This window comes from Anastrepha obliqua, chromosome 1, assembly GCF_027943255.1.
Source record: "Anastrepha obliqua isolate idAnaObli1 chromosome 1, idAnaObli1_1.0, whole genome shotgun sequence".
In the NCBI taxonomy this organism is placed as follows: Eukaryota; Metazoa; Arthropoda; class Insecta; order Diptera; family Tephritidae; genus Anastrepha; species Anastrepha obliqua.
The window spans coordinates 149841782-149866120 of record NC_072892.1 but is presented as its reverse complement, the minus strand read 5'-3'; positions in this window follow the sequence as shown (position 1 = coordinate 149866120).

The following is a 24339-nucleotide window of genomic DNA, read 5'->3' as shown; positions in this document are numbered from 1 at the left end:
ATCCTCATAATCATATTTAGTAAGACCAAATTCAGCAATTGAAGAGAAACCAGAGTAGTGGTTGCCGTACTGGAATTGGTTGGTTAATTTCTGTCATGAAAAAGCACCTCATAAAAATTTTTTGTCGATCAGAAGGAGCACAAAACCGTACACCCCTCCATTTTTGGAATGAATGTGAATGAAGGAATGTAAAATGTTGGTTGGAGTACTGACAGGACATGGTTTAACTCCATATCACGAACCCTAAATGGGATTAAAACACCTCTTTTGCCCCTGCCCTACCCTAAGCAGAACTCGTTACAACTGCCAAGGATCGGTATACTTTTCATTTATGAAAGGTATTGCTGACTACATGGCGGCCGCCGTAGCCGAATGGGTTGGTGCGTGACTACCATTCAGAATTCAGTGAGGAACGTAGTTTAGAATCTCGGTGAAAGACCAAAATGAAGAAAAAGTTTTTTTCTAATAGCGGTCGCACCTCGGCAGGCAATGGCACATCTCCGAGTGTATTTCTGCCATGAAAAACTTCCTCATAAAAATATCTGCTGTTCGGAGTCGGCTTGAAACTGTAGGTCCTTCCACTTTTGGAATAACATTAAGACGCACGCCCCAAATAGGAGGAGGAGCTCGGCCAAACACCCACAAAGGGAGTACGTGCCAATTATATATATATATATATATATATATTGCTGACTGTTTATTAAAACCTGCCAACAAGATACGCATCACGAACTTATGGTCTATGTGAGATCTCTTCAGTTCAAACAGATATATCTAATCGAACATATGGTATGTTTTCCAATAAATATGCCACAGCGATGCGTGCTCCATTTGGAATAAGGAAATAATGAACTCCGCGATTTGGCAAGTACATGCGAAAACAATGTTGGACGTCAGCGTAAAGAGGAATATCACGAGATAGCAGAAACCTGCAAGACCAAGATGATGATCAGGCACGCGGGTTGTAGTGGAGGAGCAAATCAGGATTCCACCACTCCACTTGGTAAGGCTCATAGTTATTTAATGCCAGCCAGCACGAGTTGGACAAAACGCTTAAGTGGAAATACATAGTGCTGATGAGGCAGAAGAATAATAACATGGACGCAGGTAAGTAGGTATGTTAGATTATAAAAGAAAAACTACAAATCTTAAAAGAAGAAAACCATATATAGCCATCCAGTGCTTTTGCTGTAGTGGAGGAGAGAAATGAGATCTAGGTTAGAGAGCTGACTTAGGCTATCTCCGGAAGGCACACTAAGAAAACTCAAGCGCTTAGCCGTCAGACCCGGACATTTGCGAACACTCTCTCTCTCTGCCGGATCTAAGCTCCAAGTATGAGTTACGATCAGTTAGTAACCGGTGACCACTGCTAGGAGTGTGCGAATTGAATGGCGTGGGTTCCCCGGCAGCACAAGCGTCCTGCCACTGTAGTACTGAGGTCAAAGTGTTTTTAAGATAGCACACGATAAGAAAGAACTTCATCTGTCTTACGCTCTTTTAAGAGAAAAATTGTGCAGTTTCCCTTTAACAATGGAGAACGTAGGTTCGAATCTCGGAGATTGACCAAAATGAAGAAGACCTCGGCGGACGGTTCCATATGTAGAAGTCCACTCAAGTGGGGAAAGTTACTGATCGCCATTCACTTGGGAGCGGCCAGGACGATTCTTCTGCATATCGTTCAAACAACTCACAACGTTCGGGATTAGCCCAAGTATCCTCTGGGTAGCTTCCGAACATCGGAACACGAAAATATTTATGTCTCCCTCCTAACAGCGAGATCTAAGATCTGTGCGTAAAAAACCCTACTAGCTTACGGCAGTTTAAAGGATACTGAAATATTGGCTGATTTAGAGAAAAACCCTGCTTGGTGCAGACGGGAGTCTAGCTTGCTTGGAAATTTGCGGATGGTGAGATCTGTCTCATAATGCTACCATGTCCTGCAAGAGATTGCCTTCAGCGGCCAACCTCTTTCAACCTAATAGCGCTCTGAGCAGGAATGGATTGAACTTGAAGATCAACGGGAAATAAGTAGAGAATGAAGTTAAGGGCAGCAGTGGGGCATGTTCAACACGCCCAGTGATGCCAATATACGCAGTCCTTAAAAGATCTCCATATTGAACTGATCAGTTTCTTGCGTAATGCCATTAATATGCACAGAATGAATTCAAAGACTAAACATTGACCCAACAATGCAAAGTTCATCGGCTTTCTACACCTGCACTCCTGTGTACATATTTGCGTGAATTTGAGAAATGAAAACCAAGGTCACTAAAATGAAATGAACGTGCAACGAAACCATTGCTTCTATTTTTACTTAACCAATTTCCGGCCACGCTAAAAAGCAGACTCACTGCTGAACCACGACAGGGTAGCCAGCACCGATTACATACAAATACACAGACATGCGTAACGTTGCAGTGATACAAATGACTCGGTGTGCCAAATATCACTATTTTGTAAGCTCTAACTGGAGTGGCCATGCGGCGCGTCGTTGGCAACCAACATAAATGGCAACAGTGTTGATGTTTTAAATATTTGCTTTACGCACTCTGCAATAAATGTCTGCTTCGCCGATTTCTAACGAGAGTTCTGCAACTGAGTTAAATGAAGCGGCTGTGCTTTGATCTGCATGACAGCGACCACAAAGCGAGGAGTTGGTCACTGCTCCAAATGACCGGTCGGTCCAAACTGTCAATATTGGCAAATGGTGTACTCGGCGTTGTGGTGTTGCCGTGGTGACACCAAATGCTTTTGACTACTAAATATGTGTCGAAATCAACGAACTACAATTACTTAGTATGTCAGCTGAATGTCAATATGAAGGTGTTGATGGTGTTTGTTGACTGGCGCACGATAATGTGTACAATGGCCACTTATGTATGTGTGTGTATGTGTGTGCGCAGGTTCCTGTTTGTTTGCCGCAGGACGTGAATGGGTCTTTAGTAAATCTAGAACCGTGACTAGTTCGTGCTACTCCTCTTTCCATAAATACTCTATGCCTTATGAAGCGTGAATTGTGTTGTCTGGGTTTCTTTTTCGTCCCTTTTTCGACGGTTCTGAACTAGTGAAGTTTTCAGTATATTACACCTATGTATTAGAAATTAAAGCGTAGCTTAGGTTTTTTTTTGTTTTTGTTTTTGAAACATTATAAATAAATATATACATATTATTAAACCTAGTTATACAGGGTGGGCCATATAGCGTTTGCTTTTTGAACCACCTATTTTTTTGAGAATGGTTACACAAATGACATGTCAAATGTGTTCATAATTTACTTAAAGGTTTGACATTTACGAAATGGGACGCTATACGCTTGAACAAAATTGGAAAATATTGAAACCCTATTTCCAAAGTGGTGAGTCTTCTTCTTCTTTTCTGATGAAGCTCATCTTCACATCGGTGGCTACGTCAATAAGCAAAATTGTCGGATTTAGGGCTCAGAAAATCACACGTTACTTTAGAGAAGGAAATGCATCCACAACGAGTCACTGTTTGGTGCGGTTTTTGGTCTGGCGGCATCATCGCGCCATCTTTTTCGAAAATGAGCGAGGAGCCGCGGTTACAGTAAATGGCGAGCGTTACCGTGACATGCTCAACGAATTTTTGTTTCCAAAAATTAAAGAGGATGACATGGACGACATTTGGTTTCAACAGGACGGTGCAACTTGTCACACTGCCAAAGTTACACTCGAACTTTTGGCTACCGTTTTTGAAAACCGAATAATCAGCCGAAATTCCGATATCAATAGGCCGCCTTGGAGCTGTGATTTAAGCCCGTTGGACTATTTTTGTGGGGAGTCGTTAAGGACAAATGCTATGCGAACCATCCAAAGGCGATTGATGCTTTAAAACACGAAATCGAAGTTGTCATTCATGAAATTGGAGCCCAAACAATCGAAAATGTGCTTAAAAATTGGGTTGATCGAATGGCCTACTGTAAAGCCAGTCGTGGCAGTCATTTGAACGAGATTATTTTTCATTCATAAATGACAATGTTCAATCTTTAAAATAAAAAAAAAAGTTTGAAAAAATATTGATACGTTTTTTTTTTTTATAACCGATTCAAAAAGCAAATTTTACATGGCCCACCCTATATAACTAAAAAGCCATTTTAGTTTGTGAATTTATGAATCTACGTATTAATAACCACTAGGTCCAGTGGTTTGGTCCTCTTCAGCCTCCTAGTATATATTGCTTCATCGCAAAGAGATGAGGCTTCAGCATTGATGTGTTGCTCAATCCTATTGGAATGCTTGACAGCGTAGAGGTTTATCATTTCATTGACTGTATGTAATTCTAGGTCTCTATGTAGGTCGTCCTTCCGTATATACAAGGGGGCTTTTACGATGTCCCGGATTACGTAGTTTTGAAAACGTTGAATGATTTCTACATTACTTTTTGCGGTGCATCCCCACAGTTGAACCCCATAAGTCCACACTGGCCTAAGGATTTGCGTATAAATTAACAATGTATGCGTAATTTAGACGTTCTGCCGATAAGCCAGTACAAGTTTTTATATTTTAAATTGAGTTCAGCGGCTTTGGATTTGACATGTTCCTTCCACCTGAGCTTAGTGTCTAATGTCATGCCCAAGTACTTTGCTGTACAAGCATACGGAACGTTTGCGGAAAATATGTATTTGAATGGGTTTGTAGATAACCTTTTTGTTTGCAAAGTTTATGTTTACCGATTTAGTGTCGTTAAGTTTAATATTCCACAAACTAGTCCAGTTTGTTATTACAGTAATCGATTCCTGTAGCTTAGCAGTAGATTCATCCACGTTTTCGCCAACAACGAGGACGCACGTACGAGCGGTGCCTTTTATATTTCGGGATTAGAGAACAAACACAAATTTTAATCATCGAAAATCACTTTATTGTTTTTCAAAATATTCTCCATGACGATCTATACACTTTTGCATGCGTTTAAACCAATTGTCGAAGCACTTTTGCCACTCTGAATGAGGTACCTCCAAAACATGCATTCTGAATGCCGCAACCGCTTCTTCTGGTGTAGAAAAACGTTGATCTCTCAGTTTGTTTTTTACGTACGGGACTAAAAAGAAGTCATTCGGTGCCAAGTCAGGACTATACGGCGAATGACCCATTAATTCGATGTTTTAGGTGCTCAAAAATGCAGTTGTTTGAGCCGATGTGTGAGAGCTCGCATTGTCCTGGTGAAGAGTGATCCGTCTTTGGCGATTGGTTTTCCTAATTTCTTGGAAGACAACTGGCAAACAAATGGTTGTGTACCACTCAGAATTCACTGTTCTGCGTTGTTCTAGTGGTACGGTTGCGACATGTCCAGTTTTTCTGAAAAAACAGGCGACCATTTGCTTGGAAGTGCTTCGTGCGCGAACAACTTTTGTTGGATTTGGCTCATCTTGAAACACCCATACAGTCGACTACTGTTTACTTTCGGGCTCATACGCGTAAATCCATGATTCATCACCTGTCACGATGTCATAGACGTGTTTCGAAGCCCCGCGCTCGTATTTTTTGAGCATTTCCTTCGACCAATCGACACGAGCCTTTCTTTGACCGATTGACAAATTGTGTGGGATCCAACGCGAACAAATGTTTTTGACAGTTAAATGTTTATGCAATATTGAATGTATGCTGGTCACACTAATGCCTAAGATTGTCTCAATCTCACGATAGGTCCCATGACGATCTTGCAATATCAGTTCGCGCACAGCATCAATGGTTTTCGGAACAACAACTGATTTTGGACGACCTCCACGAAATTCGTCTTGGAGTGAACTACGACCACGATTGAATTCACCATACCATCGATAAACACTGGTCCTTGATGGAGCTTCATCGCCAAAAAATGAATTAAGTTCATCCATGCAATGTTGCTGAGTTAATCCACGTCGAAAGTTGTAAAAAATAATCGCACGAAAATGTTCACGATTTGATTCCATTTTTGGACCGAGATGAATCTTTTAAGTTACTGTAAACAACACAAATAGCGCTGGTATTTCAAAACGTTCTGAGTACGTAAAAGTCAAAAAATGTCAAACTTTGCGATACAGCTGTCACTTGCCAGATTGCAACACCAGGGTTGCCAAATCCTGCCAAATAAAAGGTGCCCCTCGTATCGTCCGCAAACGTCGCTATTTTGAAGGATTTAGGAACAGGCAAATCGGAAGTATGCAACAAGTACAATACAGGTCCAAGTATGCTGCCTTGCAGAACTTGAGTTTTCTAAGACTGGTATATGCCTGTCCATGTTTTACGCGAAAATGTCGATCTTCAATATAAGAAGTCAATAATTCGGTAAATTGCATCGGAAGTAACGTCTTAAGTTTATAGATCAGCCCCTCATGCCAGACTTTATCAAAAGCCTGAGCTACATCTAGGAAAATCGCAGAGTTAATGTTATTTTTTTCCAGAGACTCTTCTATTGTGTGAACTATTCGATGAACTTGGTCTATCGTCGAGTGTTTTTCTCTGAAGCCAAATTGATGTGTTGGAATTAGTTGCTTGAGTGAAATTATTTCTTTTAGGCGCAAGACAAATAGTTTCTCGAAAAGTTTTCCCAGGTAGCTTAGGTGTCGCTACCGCAATAGTCGGTAGTCATTGGCTCATATTCATACTATTCCGGATATGCTTTCTTCGATTTCCCAGATATTTTGAGTTGGATATTTTGATAATTGACTTTTAAAGAGAGGCTAGAGAAATCTCCAAACTTTCAGTTTACGTCATTAGCCTACATTTTGTGGAAACTGTGAGAAGAGAGAGTATAAGAATACTAACAGATGCAGAATCTGACACTTAATTTTGCCTGCTTATTTTTGTCCGATCTGCTCACAGATTTGGAAATTTGTATTAAAAAAGAACAACTCAGGCGTGTGGTCCCTTAACTTGCTTGGATAAGGGCTTCCACGTGTTTTTTTTGGCAGCATGAGAACTATCGATATTGACAACTATGGTTTGACAATCGGAAATGGCAAACTGAGTTGACATTTCTATTCAGTAAGGTTTGAAAAGTATTTATGAATCATTTGATGCCAGAAGAACGCTTCCAAATTGTACTAAAAACCTACTTTGAAATAAAATAAATCTTTTGGTGAAGTGCAAAGAGCTTTGACGACATCATCGGTCCTCATTACATTCGAAATGAGAAAGAAGCTGAAAGAAGAATTTACGGGGAATCGACAGCACTATTGAGGCATGTTAATTGAATTTTTGTTTCCGAAAATTAATCAGCTAAACATCAACGCCATTTTGTTCTAACAAGACGGTGTAGCATCCCTTACAGCGCGCTTAACAATCGATTTATTGTAATATTCAAGCCACCATTGATGAAATACGGCCAGATTTATCGGAAAAGTAGGCGAAAATTTAACTGATTGAATGGACCCTGTAGCACGTAGCCATATGCTGTATATCACATTCGAAAAAAAAATGTCATGAAATTATTTACCAGATTACCTATAATAAAAAAAACAATCATTCCACCAATATTTCTATTTTGTATTAATATTTTCGGTTTTCAAGCTTTTAATAAAACACCCGTTATATATGGGTATATTGTGTGAATTTTCTGAATTGTGAACCGTTAACATTTAAATACATACATATACACAATCGAATTATTATTTTCATATAAAGGGTGATTTTTTAAGAGCTATAGGAAAGTTTAACAAAAAAGCACACATCAAATTCAGAAAAATGCATGAAATTTTTATTTAAATCGATAGTACAGTCCATATAATTTCATGTTTGAAGATTATTTCATGCAAATGTTGACCGCAACTACGCTTCCAATGGTCTATCCGCTTAGTCCAATCTTAGCATACTCTTTCCAATGTTTCGGCCGGTATCTCACATATAAATGTTTTAATGTTGTCTTCCAATGCGTTAGTTGAAGCAGGCTTATCTGATTAGACAAGAGCTTTAACAAAGCCCCACAAAAAATAATCTAAAGGCGTTATATCGTACGATCTGGGTGTCCAATTGACAGATCCCGAACGTGAAATAAATGTTCACCGAACTCGCCTCTCAACAAGTTATTTACCATTGTTACGCGTGCTGTGTTGCATGTGGCATGTGGCACCGTCTTGCTGAAACCACTTGTCATGCAAGTCAAGCTCTTGCATTTTGGGCAAAAAAAAAGTTGGATATCATTTCACGGTAGCGCTCACCATTCACAGTTACGTTACGATTCGCAGCATCTTTGAAGAATTCCGGCCAATGATACCTCCAGCCCATAAATCGTACCTAGCTGTGACCTTTTCTGGATACATTGGTAGCTCTAGCTCTTGTAATTCTTCTGGCTGATCTTCACTCCAAAATCGACAATTCTGCTTATTTACGTACCCATTGATCCAAAAATGAGCTTCGTCGCAGAACATAATTTTTTGATAAAAAAGTTGATCTTCGGCCAACTTTCCAAGAGCCCATATTTCAAAAATTCTGCGTTGCGGTAGGTCATTCGGCTTCAATTCTTGCACCAGCTGTATTTTGAAAGGCTTCACACCTAAATCCTTTCGCAAAATTTTACACCTTGTTGAGTAACAGAGGCCCAATTGCTGCGAACGGCGACGAATCGATAAATGATGGTCATCATTAGCACTGGCCGATGAAGATGCGAAATTTTCTTCAGTTCGCACTCTGCGTAAGCGTGTTGGTGGTTTGATGTCGAATAATGTAAATTTGGTTCTAAATTTAGTCACAATAGCTCGATTAGCCGCTTCAGTGGATCGATTAAACTGACCATAAAATGGAGGAAACGCGAGTTAAGTATCCTTAAGGCTCTTTTCAATAAAAAAATAATACTTTATTTACGGAGCTTAAGCTCTTTATTCTTTCAGTTTATTATTATTACTAACTGCAATTTTTTTAAATGCAATTTATTATATATTTGTTGACTAATTAAAGTGCTTATTCTACTTTACATATTAAGTTGGTTCCTAAAAATGCTTATTGCTTACCTAAGGTCTCTAGTTACAATTTGTCAACGACAAATAGTTCATTGGCCTTTGTTAGTTTTAAGAGTGTGTCGATTGCACAACTTTAGTTGGGTAATCGACCTTTTATTATTTTTGCCAATTAATATTTAGTTTTGGTGAAGTCGGAGCTGCCTCTGACGTAACTCGCGCGATAAACTTTCTTAACCGAACACGCATTTTTATAATAAAAAACAATGATTTGCAAGCGTTGTTCGTTTGTAAGACGATTCATGCTTAAATTATAGACCAAACTGAAGATGTTTGACAGTGAAACAAAATACAAAACGTGCGTCAGCTGTTTAAACCAACTGTTTAAAAAGATAATAGCTAAAAAATCACCCTTTATAATTGGCGCGTATTTTCATACTTTCCGTAAATATTTTATTTTGCTTATTTCGCACTACCCCTTCCGAAATTCTGCAGAATTATTTCGTTGACAGTTCAGTTCCGTTGTAATGCATGACCCAGAGCTACTTTATATGAACTGGTCGGGGGCCGTCTGTTTATCTTATCTGATATGACGTGCCATAATCTATCTAAACTCGATGCACTATTTTACTTTCCAATGCAGTAACTCAGCCCACTAAAGATTCTTTCATCTGACTTCAATGCTGCCAGACAAATTTGCCATGCACTAACGCCCGTATTTATATACTTTGTCTCAACTCCTAGCGCGCTTCATATAGGACAAACAACTTGCTATTTATTCGCAAGTCGCTCAGTTGTTCCCAATTTAAAAGAGTTGTTCAAAGACTTGTAAATTCATACCTCGTACAACGCTGACACATTTATTTTCGGTTCAACTGCTAAGCTGCTCTTAGATATCTGTACCACATAGATATAAGTGTACAAGTGTATGTGTGTATGCGAATTATCAACAAAATCCCCGGTTGTTGCAATTACAAATAATTTATGCTGGTACTTATTTTCAATGCGTACACGCCAAGGCCGAGGGCTTTAAATTGTTGTCTGTGCTGGTGTAAGTTTCACTTTTGGCAGGTTAAACGTTGATGGCGAATTACAAAATGTGCGCGCAATTCGTTTTCGTAAATCATTTGCGTATGTCAATGACAACACCGCAACATTTAATTTCTTTTTTCTCATTTCTGAATAATAAAAGGATTAAAATGAACCCCAAATTGTTGTCCCTCGCCGGCTGCTGCGTTAGTAAATACTAATATTAATTGTGTGTATGTATGTGTAGGCGTGTTTGTGTTTGTCGCAATGCGGAAGCGATCGCGCGTTTTGCCAGCTAAAGGGTAGCTGGTGCAGGCGTTGACGCCACAGGGAGGAGCAGCATCTGCGACAGTTGTGGCGACCGTTCCCCTGTGAGCAATGAATGTGTAATCAGGACAGTGAAATGCGTGCATTGCCTCTGTGACCAAATCGTCAACAATGCTTGTGGCATTATTTGTGTGTGTGTCTATGTATTTGTGTGGCCATGTATGGCTATGTTCGGTGTTCGGTGGGGGCATGGGAAAGTTGGCACGCGAAAATTATGTGAAATTGTCAAGCATGATTATTTCCGTTTAAATTACGATTTACCAACGTTTATCAGAACACACAGCACATACCAATACACACGCAATAGGATAATTGTGTCACAAAAATTGTATGTATAGCATATTTGTATGTATGTGTGTGTGTAGTACTCACACGTATCATAGCTGTGATTCAACCAACCACTTGACTGTATCTAAACTAGTCCAAAATGGATGCGAGTGCCATATGGGCTTTTGCTTCTAACGCAATCAATTTTTGCTTCATCTCCAGTAATGTTGTGTAATAAACACTTATCGCTGAATATTAGTATCACAGACTATTCGAAAAACAATTAAAACAATAGTGAGACCTATTTCTGCATATGGCTCGGAGTGTAGTCCGTGGCAGCGCTCGAGCCTTTCAGAACCTCTCAGAGTCTTTGAGCGAAAGATTCTCAGGACGATATAAGGTCCCAAGATAAGCGAAAGAGGTGATTATATAATACGAATCAACGAAGATTTACTCCAATTTATGCATGGCGAGGACATTGTCAAATTCATCAAAGCGCAAAGGCTAAGTTTGACTGGACATGTTCTAAGAATGGAAGACGCGCGTGACCAAAAACTAGTAATGCAGCACACACCTATGATAACGAGAAGTAAAGGTCGCCCGTGTAGGCGAGTATTGAACTGCATAGAAGAAGCCCTGCGAACGCTGGAAATATCTAGTAAGAGATGGACATACCTGGAGGACTATCGTAGAGAAGGCTAAAATCTACCCCCGATTGTAACGCTAAATGAGGATGGTGATGAGTATTCGAAAGCCTTTGTTAAAGTTAGTCATAAAATACCTCTTAAATAATGGAAATCATTTGGATTGGATGCTAGCACGCTTAAATGGCTTGTATCCTATTGGGCTGATTGGGGTCTGAAAGCATATATCAAACACTGGGCGCACAATATTATCAACATACCCACTTTGACTTATGGAGTATGCAGTGCAGACAGAAGCAAATATTTATTCTAGGCTGAAATACTGTCGTTTGGTTTTTAATTTTCTGATACAACTGAGCCGCGTTACACTTTGTATTTAATTCTATTTCCTTAATTTTATTTTTGATGGATCCTTTTTTCTTTTTATTTATAACTTTTCTAGCTACCGATCTTTTTGAAACATATTCCGCTCGCGCTCTGCGGGTGCTGCTCGTTATTAAGTGCGCCAGCTTTCATTTTTGGCGCTAATAAGCTCTTTACATTCATCATCAAACCATTCTTTTTTGGATTGTTTCGGTAAGTAGCCAAGCACCTCCTTGGCGGAGCTAGATATGCTCTTTGCTACCGCTTTCCATTCCTCTACAGCATGATTTGGACTAAGTTCATCCAATTGCGCACTCAACGTAGATTGGAAGCTGATTTTAGTTTCTTTATCTGAATAAAGCTTTTCTAAATTATATTTTTCTCTCTTGAAGTTATTTTTAGACGCAACAACTGCCAAACGCTAAATTTTTATTAAATAATGGTCAAATATTTGCATGGACAATCTTTTACTACCACATCTGAGTTAACGTAAGTAATTCATAGAAAAAAAATTGCTACACCTCTACGTTAGCGTTATATTTTAATTAAAAAAATGTTTACCTCTAGTCTTTTTATAAATTAGCTGTTCACATTTTAGTATTTTCTTAGGTAAACTTCCAATTATAAGTAAATAATGGCAAGTTCAAAAAATATGACCACAGAAGATATTACCAAACTATTAATGGAAGATGATGAGGCTTACGATGATGAAATTTATGATGATGAAAGCGAATTTGATGACGAGGTCGTCAATACAAGTTTTTGCCCTGAAATATGCAGTGATGGTGACTCAAATTCAGAAACGGATAACGATGAAGAAATGGGAACATCTTTTACAGAAGAAGTCGACAATTTGGCATCTGAAGGTGCTTTTTACGGAAAAAATCGTTTTAAATGGTCGGCACAAGAACCCCAGCGTTTTAGTAGGACTCCCTTGCATAATATCATAAGATTACCAACTTCAGTGGGTGCTTCACATAGCCAAGATGAGCCGAAAATGTTTTCCAATATTGGTCTCGGATTTTTGATGAAGATATCGAGAATATAATCATTAAACACATCAACCGTAAATTAGCAGCAAAATTTGAGTCTACGAATGCAATTGAATTGAGGGCATTTTTAGGTCTATTACTTTATTCTGCTTTTTTTAAATCTAATAGAGAATCCACAGAACTTATTTTTGCAACTGATGGAACAGGCAGAGACATATTCAGGGCTTCTATGTCTAAGCTTCGATTTCTCACCATACTTTCGTGCTTACTCTTTAATAATTCTTCTAATCGAAAAGAAAGGCTTTTCAATAAATTTATTGAGAATTGTAAAAAGAATTACTCCATTGGTGCTCACGCTCGTATCGACGATATGTTAGTGCCATTTCGAGGCAGATGTAAGTTTAAAGTTTATATGCCACAGAAACCCGCAAAATATGGTATAAGAATAATGGCTTTAACAGATGCTCGCACACACTATCTTTCAAATGTCTACATTTATTATGGAAAAAACTCAGATGGTATAAACCTTACAAATTCCGAAAAAAACTTGCAGTGCCTACTCAATCGGTATTAAGATTACGAGTATGCAATTCTATAGAAGGAAGTAACAGAAATATAACTGCAGACAATTGGTTCTCATCAATTCAATTAGTAAACATATTAAAAGAACGAAAATTTACTTATTTGGGTACTCTAAGAAAAAATAAAAAAGAAATTCCTGCAGAATTTTTACCATACAAAAGTAGACCAGTCGAAAGTTCTATGTATGGGTTTACAAAAGATATTACACTTTTATCTTATGTTCCAAGAAAAAATCGTTCAGTGATTTTAGTTTCTTCGATGCATCATCACAAAGCAATTGATCCAAAACAAATAAGCCAGAAATGTTTGCCGATTACAACAACACGAAAGGTGGAGTCGATGAGCTCGATAAGAAGTGTTCTATTTACTCGAGTAGTCGTCGTACACGACGTTGGCCTTTAGCTGTATTTTACAGGCTGGTAGATATAAGTGCAGTTAATGCATATATTTTGAATCAATCTTCTCGTAATTTCCGTGAAATTTCTAGAGATAATTTTTTAAAAGATCTTGCTAGAAACTTGATTGTTCCACATTTACAAAGACGAGAACACAACAAAAGGTTAACTCGCTCTTTACGGGATATTATTCATGCAATATTGGGTTCTGATTCTCTTCCAGAGCCTGTAATTACATTAAAGGAAAGACCTAAGTCGAGCAAACTATGTTACATTTGTCCTAATAAATTAAAAAGAAAAACAATACACACGTGCCTAGAAAGTAAAAAACCAATGTATATGGGTTGTAGCAAAAGCTTGTGTATTAACTGTACTAATACTGAATATGACGAGTGACATAAAAATGTAACCAATACAGTCATTGTTATTTTTGTTATTGTATTGAAGACTCGAAGCGTGTATTATTTTATAAAAATGTTTATATATTGGGCTGTGAAAAAAATGCCATTTAATTTATCCTTACCTTTTTTTTTTACTTTTTTATAAACTTTTTAAGAGTGCCTCTATATTTTCGTTGTGTAAAAACGGCTGTTGAAATCAAATAAATATTTTTTACTGAACAACAAAAACTTTTGTATTTTTCTTTTAAATTACAGTAGCTGAAATTAATTTAGATCGGCATATATAGTTATTTACCGATTTTAATATAAAAATTTATATTTTATTAAAATAAATAAAATGGTGTAAAATTTACTACCACCTCTGCATATACTTTGAAAAATTTCACCTCATCAGTTCAAGGTTAACATACTGGAGCCAGCGATTTTATTGCACTCTTTAGAAAGCAAATCGTAAAAGGCACCTTTTTTTCATTTTTTTTTGCAGCTTCACTTGGAGCGTATATTGAATATATTGTCACCGCTTGGAATTTGCCTTTCAATTTAAGGAAACATAGTCTATCAGTAACGGGCTGAAAGAAAATTAGACTCTTTCTTATTTTCTTGCTGACATAAAAACCAACTCCGTTTGCTCCGTTTTTTCGCTTCCGCTAAAAAACAACGAATAGTCTCGCTTTTGTATTTCTCCGAAATTTTTCCATCGAATTTTTTCCGAAGCTACCACATCAAAACTGTATCGCATTATTTCGTCAGCCATTTTTCCAGGTTGCAACATAGTGCGTACATTCCATGAACTGAATTTTACATCGTTGTCCCTTAAATGTTGCGTGGGTCGTCTACAGATGGGGTTGTACTTTATCCGAGGCTTTTGTGAAGGTTTCATGACTTATTGTTTTTTACGTGAAATGGGGGTGTCAGCCCTAAGTCATATATTAAAGGGATAGTGGCCATATATGCTTCCAGGATCAAAGAAGCACGTATGCTAAAAGAAAACACGCACGGTAATGCATCAGTTCTATAATCTGTGGAAAAATTGCAAGACGCATCGAAAACAGATTAACTGGTTTCCAAAATAGATCTTAACAAAGACTATAAAATACGACAAAAATGATTGGCAAGCCACAGTTTCCATATTTATAAGTATACTGACGGCTCTAAGATGAACAATGGCACTTGATCGGGAATGTACTCCGAAAAAGTATCACTAGACTACCAAACCGGTGTAGCGTCTTCCAAGCTGAGATCTACGCTATAGGCAAAGAAACAAAAACGATAAGACTAATTGACTTACCTTCAGCAAGCCTTACCATTTTTATTGATAGTCAAGCCCCGATCAAGACACCGGCCTCAATGCTCACCATTTCAAGATGTGCTAAAGAATGCAGGAGGTCACGCTCGCATATCCAGCAACAGAACACCACACTTTGTTGAGTTCCCGCCCATTCTGTTGGAGAGGGAAATGAAAGAACAGATGAGTGTGTAAAGAAAGGCTCTGAGAGTGACCCTCAGTGAGTGGTAGAAGATATTACCATTTCTCTAAACGAACTATAGACTGCGATTGACTTGAGCGTAATCGCGGAAATGAATAAAAGGTGGTATCTGACTACTAATTGCAGGGTCTCCACAGCGTTCCAAAACTGAAACTTGGGCAAAATGTCTGCTTGCACTCAACAAATGAACTGCCAGCGTCCTCACAGCTGTTATAACGGATCACTGCACTATTGGTACTTTAGCAAGTAAAATGGGTGTACCTAACATTAACTTCTGCAGGAATTGTGGAGATGAAGAAGAAATTGAGTCGGTATAAAACCTTCTCCGTGAATGCCCTGCACTTCCAAAAAGCCGTGCCAAATATTTAGGCGATTGCTTCTTTGAAGACCTGGAAAATCAACAAAACATATCACTGGAGAGATCAGTTCTTAGTCTGCTTGATTGACACGATAACCGCTTAAGCGATTTTGCTCGAGTTTAATACAGCACGCCAGTCGTTTTTTTCGCGTACTAGCCGCCGCCAGTTGGAAACACCAAGTGAAAACAAATCATTCTCCACCTGCTCTTCTCAACGCAGAATATACCTTATTTTTCCTTTGTTGCCACCAGCTGGTACCGCATCGAATACTTTCAGAACCGGAGCTTTTGAATTCATTCCGAAGACATGACCCATCCAACGAAGCCGTTGGATCTTAATTCGTCGCGCTATTTCTATGTCGTCATAAAGCTCATACAGTTGATTTTTCCATCACCTACGCTACTCGCGATAATCAACGCGCAAAGGTCCACAAATCTTACGCATAATCTTTCCCTCAAACACTTCAAGGGATGCCTCATCGCCCCATACGTAAAGACGGGCACGATGAGAGCCTCGTGGAGTGTTGTTTTTGTTCGTCGAGAGAGGACTTTACTACTCATTTGCCTACTTAGTCCACAGTAGCACCTGTTGCAAGAGAGCTTTTCCGTTTGATTTCTAGGCTGACATTATTATCGTTATTAATGCTGGTTCCTAAATATACATCCTCGAAATCGTCACTGTCAACAGTGACGTGGGTGCCGATATGCGAGTGGGCCGACTGTTTGTTTAGTGACAGGCGCTACTTTGTGTTGTCCTCTTTCACCACCAGACCCATTCACTTTGCTTCTTTATCCAGTTTGGTAAAGGCAGAACTAACAAGGCGGTTATTAAGGGCGATGATGTCAATATTTCCTTGAAACCTTCTTAAAAAGATCTGAATGGTTCAAGCCACTTAGTTAGGTGATGTAAATCAAATGCAGGTATCAGAGTATGCCTTAGGATACCGAATATCTTGCCTTATACAGGCAACCTGGGTAACCTAACCTACTGGGCTAATAGCACGCAATTCGTCCGCATAAATAAAATTATATCTGAGGTGTTTAAAGCCACTTTTGGTCTATCTTAAGGCAGGCACCTGGGGCCGTTACGCAGTTCTGAAAAGTTGCGGCTCAACTGCATTAAAAAAGAGTAGATAACAGGTGTGTTTTTTCTGGATTCTAAGTTATAATTGTGTGCAGATTTTCAAGCTTTGGTTCTACAGATACTGGTTCAGAACTAGTCTCAAATGAATGCACGAAATGTGGTAGTCTCAATAAAATGACCACTTTCGTATTAAACAGGTGCTAACATTTCGTGGTGATTGAGCACATGGCGGTGGCGGCCACTAGATTAGATCGTTTCGCTTTAGCAGGAGATTGTCCAATTCACTGCAGGGACTATATATGCACACATACACGCAAATATATTATGCCATATGTAAATGCATGCATGTATGTCTAATTATTTGCCAACGAGTGTATAATTTCCCAAGGTATACTCGTATTTGCCTGTGTGTGTGCGTGTGCGTGTACAGTGCGTTGGTATAAATTATTCTTTTGCCATTATAAATTTTGTATGAAACCGCAAAATGGCGTTGTTAATATTATCTATGCGGTCGCGTTGGTGGCATCACTCGCGCTGGTGCTGACTGTCAAGTGCTAATGTCGGTTTCGTTGTTGATGTATGCATGCACTCCAGCACTTATGTAGGCTCATACATACACATTTGCATGCCCTGCCGCTGGCACCGACAATGCGCTTCATTGGCTTATCAAAGATTTCGCTTAACACCAATACTGCTTTCGGCGAATTAGTTGTCGGGTTCACATCCTAAAAAGCAATTTGTGTCAATTATGGGCGTTTTGGATTGAGTTTCCATCTCGCGATTTAACTGCGCAGACGACATATTTGGGCGAATAAATTTAAGGCCGAAATTGAAATAAATTTTGGTGTTAATTCGAAATTAGTTGAAGTAGAAAAGGACAAAGTGAACAAAATAATTTTGTTAAAATTAAAGTGAACTGTTCTCTGACACAGTGTGCAATAATAATTAAAAATTGATACTCATTACAATGTTTCGCATATTTTAGTGAAGTGTAATGTGACACCTACCAACTGGTGCTGTTTTGTTTCAGCTTTGGCACTAATATTTGCCGAGAATACCCAATTAAATAATCGTTTAATCGAAATATAAAACTTAAATTTAATATAATACCAAAACATTAAGGTTAGGTTAGGTAAGTCTGGTTGGCAACAAGCCCCGCATAGACCTTTTGGTCCCTAGCGATACCAGATGGAGACCGACCTCTACGAATACCGAAAGTAGACTTCATGTAGGATGTCAGCACTTTTGACGAATCTAAACAGAGCTGGGAGATCCGCTATTGAGACGTCCTCCAGATCCTCAAACAATGGGGCTCCCAGGCATTTTAGACGCATTTTTAATAATACCGGACAAACGCACATAAATTATGACCTTTTAGCATACCTATGATAGTTCTGCAGTCCTTTCAGTCAGATTAGTCCACCTAGCTTCCACTCGCCTTTTCATGTAGTCGTCTATTTCATTGTACAAGGTGGCGCAAAAGTAACCTTGCGATGTTTTTTGGCTATAATTAAAAAAAAAAATAAAAAACCTTAATTCTTCTTGTGGATTATTGTTAGCCATGATTTTCCATCACTTTAGCCAAAACTTCCGGCGATAGGTCCTCACATTCTTGACGGATATTGTCTTTAAGAGCTGCAAGAGTCTGAGGCTTGTTGACATAAGCCCACGACTTCAAAAAGCCCCACAAAAAGAAGTCTGGAGCGGTCAAATCAGGCGATTTTGCTGGCCAGTGCAAATCGCCAAAACGGGAGATTAGGCGCCCGGGAAATGCATTATTCAGTATATCGTTTGTGGCACGTGCCGTGTGTGCCGTTGGACCGTCCTGTTGGAACCACATGTTTTCCAATCCCAATTCATCAAGTTGCGGCAAAAAGAACTCGTTGATCATTGCTCTGTAGCGCTCACCATTCACAGTAATCGTTTGGCCCGCGACGTCTTCGAAGAAAAAAGGTCCGATGACTCCTCCAGCGAAAACAACACACCATACAGTGACTTTGAGCGGGTGTAATGACTCTTAGTGGGTTACACGCGGATTTTCAGTGCCCCAGAAGCGTAAATTTTGCTTATTACGTCCCCGATGATGGAAATGGGCCTCATCACTCATGATTATTTTTGATTTTTTGATCTTCCTCTTGGTGGTGATTAAGGATGGCTTGAGCGTATGTTAGACGCGATTGGCGGTCAGCAGCTAATAGCTGATGCATCGTCTGGACTTTATACGGAAACATCTTCAAATCTTGTACCAAAATTCGCTGTAAAGACCGTCGACTGATACCCATTTGCGTGGCACGTCGTCTGGTCGATGTCGACGGCGCTTCCATGACATCCTCGGCTACAGCAGCAATATTCTCTGCAGAACGGCTACTCCGGGGTCTGCCACGCCTGGCAGCATCTCGTGTTGTGCCAGTCTCTTCGAGGCGAGCGGCTAAACGTCGCAGTGTTTCACCAGTAGGCGTTGGACGGCGAGGAAATCTGGGACGAAATTCAGGTTGTGCCAAAGTCACCGACCGATTATGGGTCAAATAAATAGTTAGCAATATTCCGCGTTCTGGAGCAGTGTAGCGTAACATTGTTTATTAACGTGTATTTCGCATGTGTTTACTACACAAATGTCAAAACAGAACTGACATTAAGGGCCAATCGCAAAATTTACAGCATTTTCTGATAGGAAGATTACTTTAGCGCCACCTATTATATAGTATTTAGCGGTTTTCGTGTGTCGTTCTCTTTTTCAAAAGGTAGTCTAACAGAACTTTTTGCTATCTCACCTACAATTTCGTTCCCCATAATGCCTTTGTGACCAGGTACCCAGTAGATATGTAGCCTACTGTTCGCGGCTAGCCTTTCTATGGCCTCCCTGCTCCGTTGAACATTTTTGGACTTAATTCAATATAAGCTTTTATTGCTGTTTGACTGTCCACGTAATAATTGTTGAGTTCTTCTTGTTCTAGTGTTCTCTTTTAAATTTTTTTTCTCTTGATCGAATGACCGTCCCATAACATATTATTAACTGTTTTTACCTTTTTCTTATAAAAGGACCACTCCCATAAGCGGACATATTTTTCAGTTTCCTAGGTGCCCGCTTAAGGAAAAGTACACTGTATATACCACCTTGATCAAAAAGTTCCCGGGGTACATTCAGGAATTTCAAAAGACAAGTTTAGTCCTCAAAAGTGATATTATCACCTTCAAAGTACTCTCCATCAACTGCAATGCGAATGCGAACGAGATGGTTCCACGTAGTGATTTTTTGACTCGTTTAAACTGAAAAAAATGGGCAGGATCCATTTCAGATGAATCCGATGGCTATAGGTTGATATTCTTTTCGTTCTTGGTCAAAAATTCACGAGTTGGTTGCCCACAAAACCTTTCTTTTTTAGCAATGTGCCTCACGTAAAGGTGCCAGTATGTAACAGGGGTAATACCCCGACTTTCACCTTTCCAAGCACGGAAAGCTTTAGAGGATGGGCGGAAGTAATAGATGTGACATTACTGTCTGAAAATACTTCAGTGAGGGTAGAAAATTGGAGAGTCTCAAGCAAAAAGTCCTTTTCGGACCACAGCTGGATCCTCTACCACCTGGATCTTGAGGTAGATCCACCCTTACCATATCGAAACCCACTTAGAACAAATTGGAAACGGTTCAAAAATGTAGTAGGGAATAGGATAGGAAGGATTCCGATCCATCAAATCACTCTCGCAGAAAACATTGAGAGTAGGGTCACAACATTGGAAAAGACATTCAGTAGAGCCTACAAAACGTCATGTCCAATTAAATATAGCAAAAAATCCTATCCTCCTTGGTGGAGCAATGAGCTCTCAAAATTAAGGGAAGAAGCCAGATCAAATTTCAATCTCAGCTACTCAACAGGTAATTGGCAGTTGTATAGAGAAAGTCGGAGACAATACAAGAAGGCAATCAGGGCCGCCAAGAAAGAGAGCTGGAGAGATTTCTGTTCTTCTATCGAATCTACCAGAGATTCTGCGAGACTTAGCCGTATTCTGTCCAAGGATCATTCAATGGCTTCTTGGGTCAAGAGGCCGGATGGCACTTGGACTTCTACGGCGGAAGAGTCTCTAGAACTTCTTTTAGATACACATTTTCCGGGATGTAGCACCCATGACAGTGATGCTGGGAGAATCCGGCGGAGCCGATATGACCCACAGCATCTTGTCGATGTAATAGTTACGAAAGAGAAGGTTGCATGGGCAATCAAATCATTCTCACCTTTCAAATCTCCAGGCCCTGATGGGATCTTTCCTAAGATGTTACAGGAAACTCTTGATAGTATTCTACCATGGCTAATGGAAATTTTCAAAGCATGGCTAAATCTAGGTTATATTCCAAACAGCTGGAAACTTGTTAGGGTCGTCTTCATACCAAAGGCAGGCAGAAGAGGACATGAATCAGCGAAGGACTTTAGGCCGATCAGTTTGTCGTCCTTCCTTGTTAAAACTTTGGAACGGCTTTTAGATATGCACATTAGAAGTTCGCTGGAGAGCTTTAGTATATCAACTGCACAACATGCTTACCTCAAAGGCAAATCGACGGAGACAGCGCTTCACGAGGTAATCCGAACAATAGAGGGGTCTCTAGTAAACAAACAGTATACGATGGCAGCTTTTCTTGACATAGAGGGCGCATTTAATAACGTTACCACGAATGCTATCCAACGGGCGTTAATAGACTTAGGGGTGGAAAATTGTATCACCAATTGGATCATCTCTATGCTAGAAACCAGGATCATTAGAGCTAATATGGGTAACATCAACATAACTAAGAGAGTCCACAGGGGTACTCCACAAGGGGGAGTACTATCTCCACTTCTTTGGTTATGTGTGATTAGCAAAATCCTAATAAAACTTAATAGAGGAGGGGTAAAAGCGGTGGCGTACGCTGATGATGTGGTGCTAATGGCGTCAGGACTGTGTCCTAATACGATCAGTGGGATCATTCAAAGGGCGTTGGGCGAGCTTAATTCTTGGGCAACAGGCTGTGGCTTAAGTTTAAACCCGCGTAAAACAGAACTCATGCTCTTTACCACCAGATACAAGGTACCAAGCTTTACCCTACCAAATATTAATGGACAAACCCTCTCACTTTCACGCAGTGCAAAGTACTTAGGGGTAATTTTGGACTCCAAACTTAGCTGGAAATTAAACGTCGAAGAACGGGTAAGGAAAGCTGAAATTGCTCTATATGCCTGTAGACGTATGCTTGGAAGAAGATGGGGTCTTCAACCTAAGCATGCATTATGGTTGTACAAGGCGGTTATACGACCAATTTTATCGTATGGTTCGGTAGTTTGGTGGAAAGCTCTAGGGAGAGATTACAACATCAAATTACTCGGCAGAATACAAAGATCAGCCTGTGCAATAACGGTCGGCGCAATCAGATCATGTCCTAGGGAGGCTCTGAACGCACTGACACACGTTATTCCAATAGACCTACATATTAAGAAGACGGCAACCATGAGTGCATTTAGGTTAAACGAAGCGGGCCGCTGGAAAGAAAACACTTATGGTCATGCCAGTCTACTATTGCGGCAAACTCAGTTAACCTCGGTGAGAACTGACTACATCGTCCCGACGGTAACATTCAATAGGAATTTTGCCACTCTCTTTCCATCTAAGGAAGAGTGGAATAAGGGATTCTCATTAAACAACTTCGACACTACAGTCTATACAGATGGTTCTAAAATGGATTGTGGTGTTGGAGCTGGTATATATTCTCATAGACTTAAAATTGAAAAATCTGTGCGCCTCCCCAATACCTGCAGTGTCTTCCAGGCGGAAGTACTGGCAATTGGGGAAGCTTGTAGGCTACTAATCACAGACTTCTCTTTTAAGAGCAATATCGCTATTCTCTCGGATAGCCAAGCTGCAATCCAGGCACTGGATTCAGCGACTACAACCTCAATGGTGGTGGAACAAAGTAGGAATAGCCTTTCCACCTTGAGCGAAAAACATAATGTTACCTTAATCTGGGTCTCAGGACATCGGAATATTGAAGGTAACGAAAAAGCAGATGAACTGGCAAGAGGGGGATCTGCCATGAATAACGCTCTTGCAGAACCGGTATTCACACCATTAGGTGCAGTCAAGAGTACAATTTCCCTAAAATACCTCCGAATGGCGGAGTGTAGATGGAGGGGCCAGACGAAATGCAAAATCAGCAGAACGTTATGGCCCACCTACAACCTTAAACAATCATCAATATTGTTAAACATGAAACGACGGGATGCCTGGAGACTAACGGCAGTCATAACTGGCTTTTGGTCTGTCGGAGAACAGGCAGCCAAAATGGGCATCCCTCACAACACATACTGTCACAGTTGCAAACAACCGGAGAAAAAGGAAACAATCTTCCATTTCCTCTGTGAATGCCCTGCCCTATGGAAGGACAGAATGTTAACCCTGGGCAAACCACTGTTCGAGGAGCTCGAACAACTGTCTGGCTTAGATGTCAACAACCTAATAAGGTTCCTAAACCGCACAGACTGGGTATAGTCATGCCGTAAATAACAAGTTGGTAACGAGGATGTGGCAACAAAATGGTGCAGAAGCGCTAGTTGGATTCAGGATGAATCACCACTCTAACCAACCAACCAACCAAAGGTGCCGTGCACTCATCGTGCCCATCCTAATGCATGACGCAGAAGCTTGGACAATAATAATATTCGATGAGGCATCCTTTGGAGTGTTTAAGAGAAAGATTCTGTGGTGGAATTTTGGACTTTTGCACGTTAGTGACGGCGAGTATCGTAGACGATGGAACAATGAGCAGCTTATAAAGATCCAGCGGCTTCGTTGGCTGGGTCATGTCGTCCGAATGAATTCCAACGCTCCGGTTCTGAAAGTATTCGATGTGGTATCAGCTGGTTGTAGCAGAGGAAGAGGATGGCCTCCTCTGTGTTGGTAAGATCAGCTGGAGAAGAGCTTGGTTTCACTTGGTGTTTCCAATTAGCGCTGGTTCATACAAGAAAGAAATGACTAGCGCGCTTGTTAAACTCGGCCAAAATCGTTTAAGTGGTTACCGCGCCAACTAAAAAGAAGAGAAACATATCATAACGCCCAAATAATAGTTCCTCTGTCTTTTATCTGTCCCTCCGGCGAAAATGTGTGGTGTACAATAAAGTTGCAGTACTTAATCCCGTAAGCATCGCCTTCTTTTTTGACCGAACAGCGTACTTGTTTTGGTATTGGTTAATTCGGAGCTCTCAACGCACCTGCCTGAGGTCCGAATTACGAGACGAACTCACAAATCTACCTCTCGTCTGCGGAAATGATGAGTTAGATGGATGTTGGTTCGGATTCCTCCTTGGAAATCATGTCATTGGCGACATCAACGCGGTACTGTTGTTGCAATTCAGGTCCATTGGGGCCAACCACGCAATAACACGGCACAAACTCAAATCATTAACTACAATCCACTTCCACTTTATTGATGTTTTCATCAGTTTACGGTGTCGACGGCCTACTACTTACTACGTTTACCATCCTTGATGGCATCACGATCA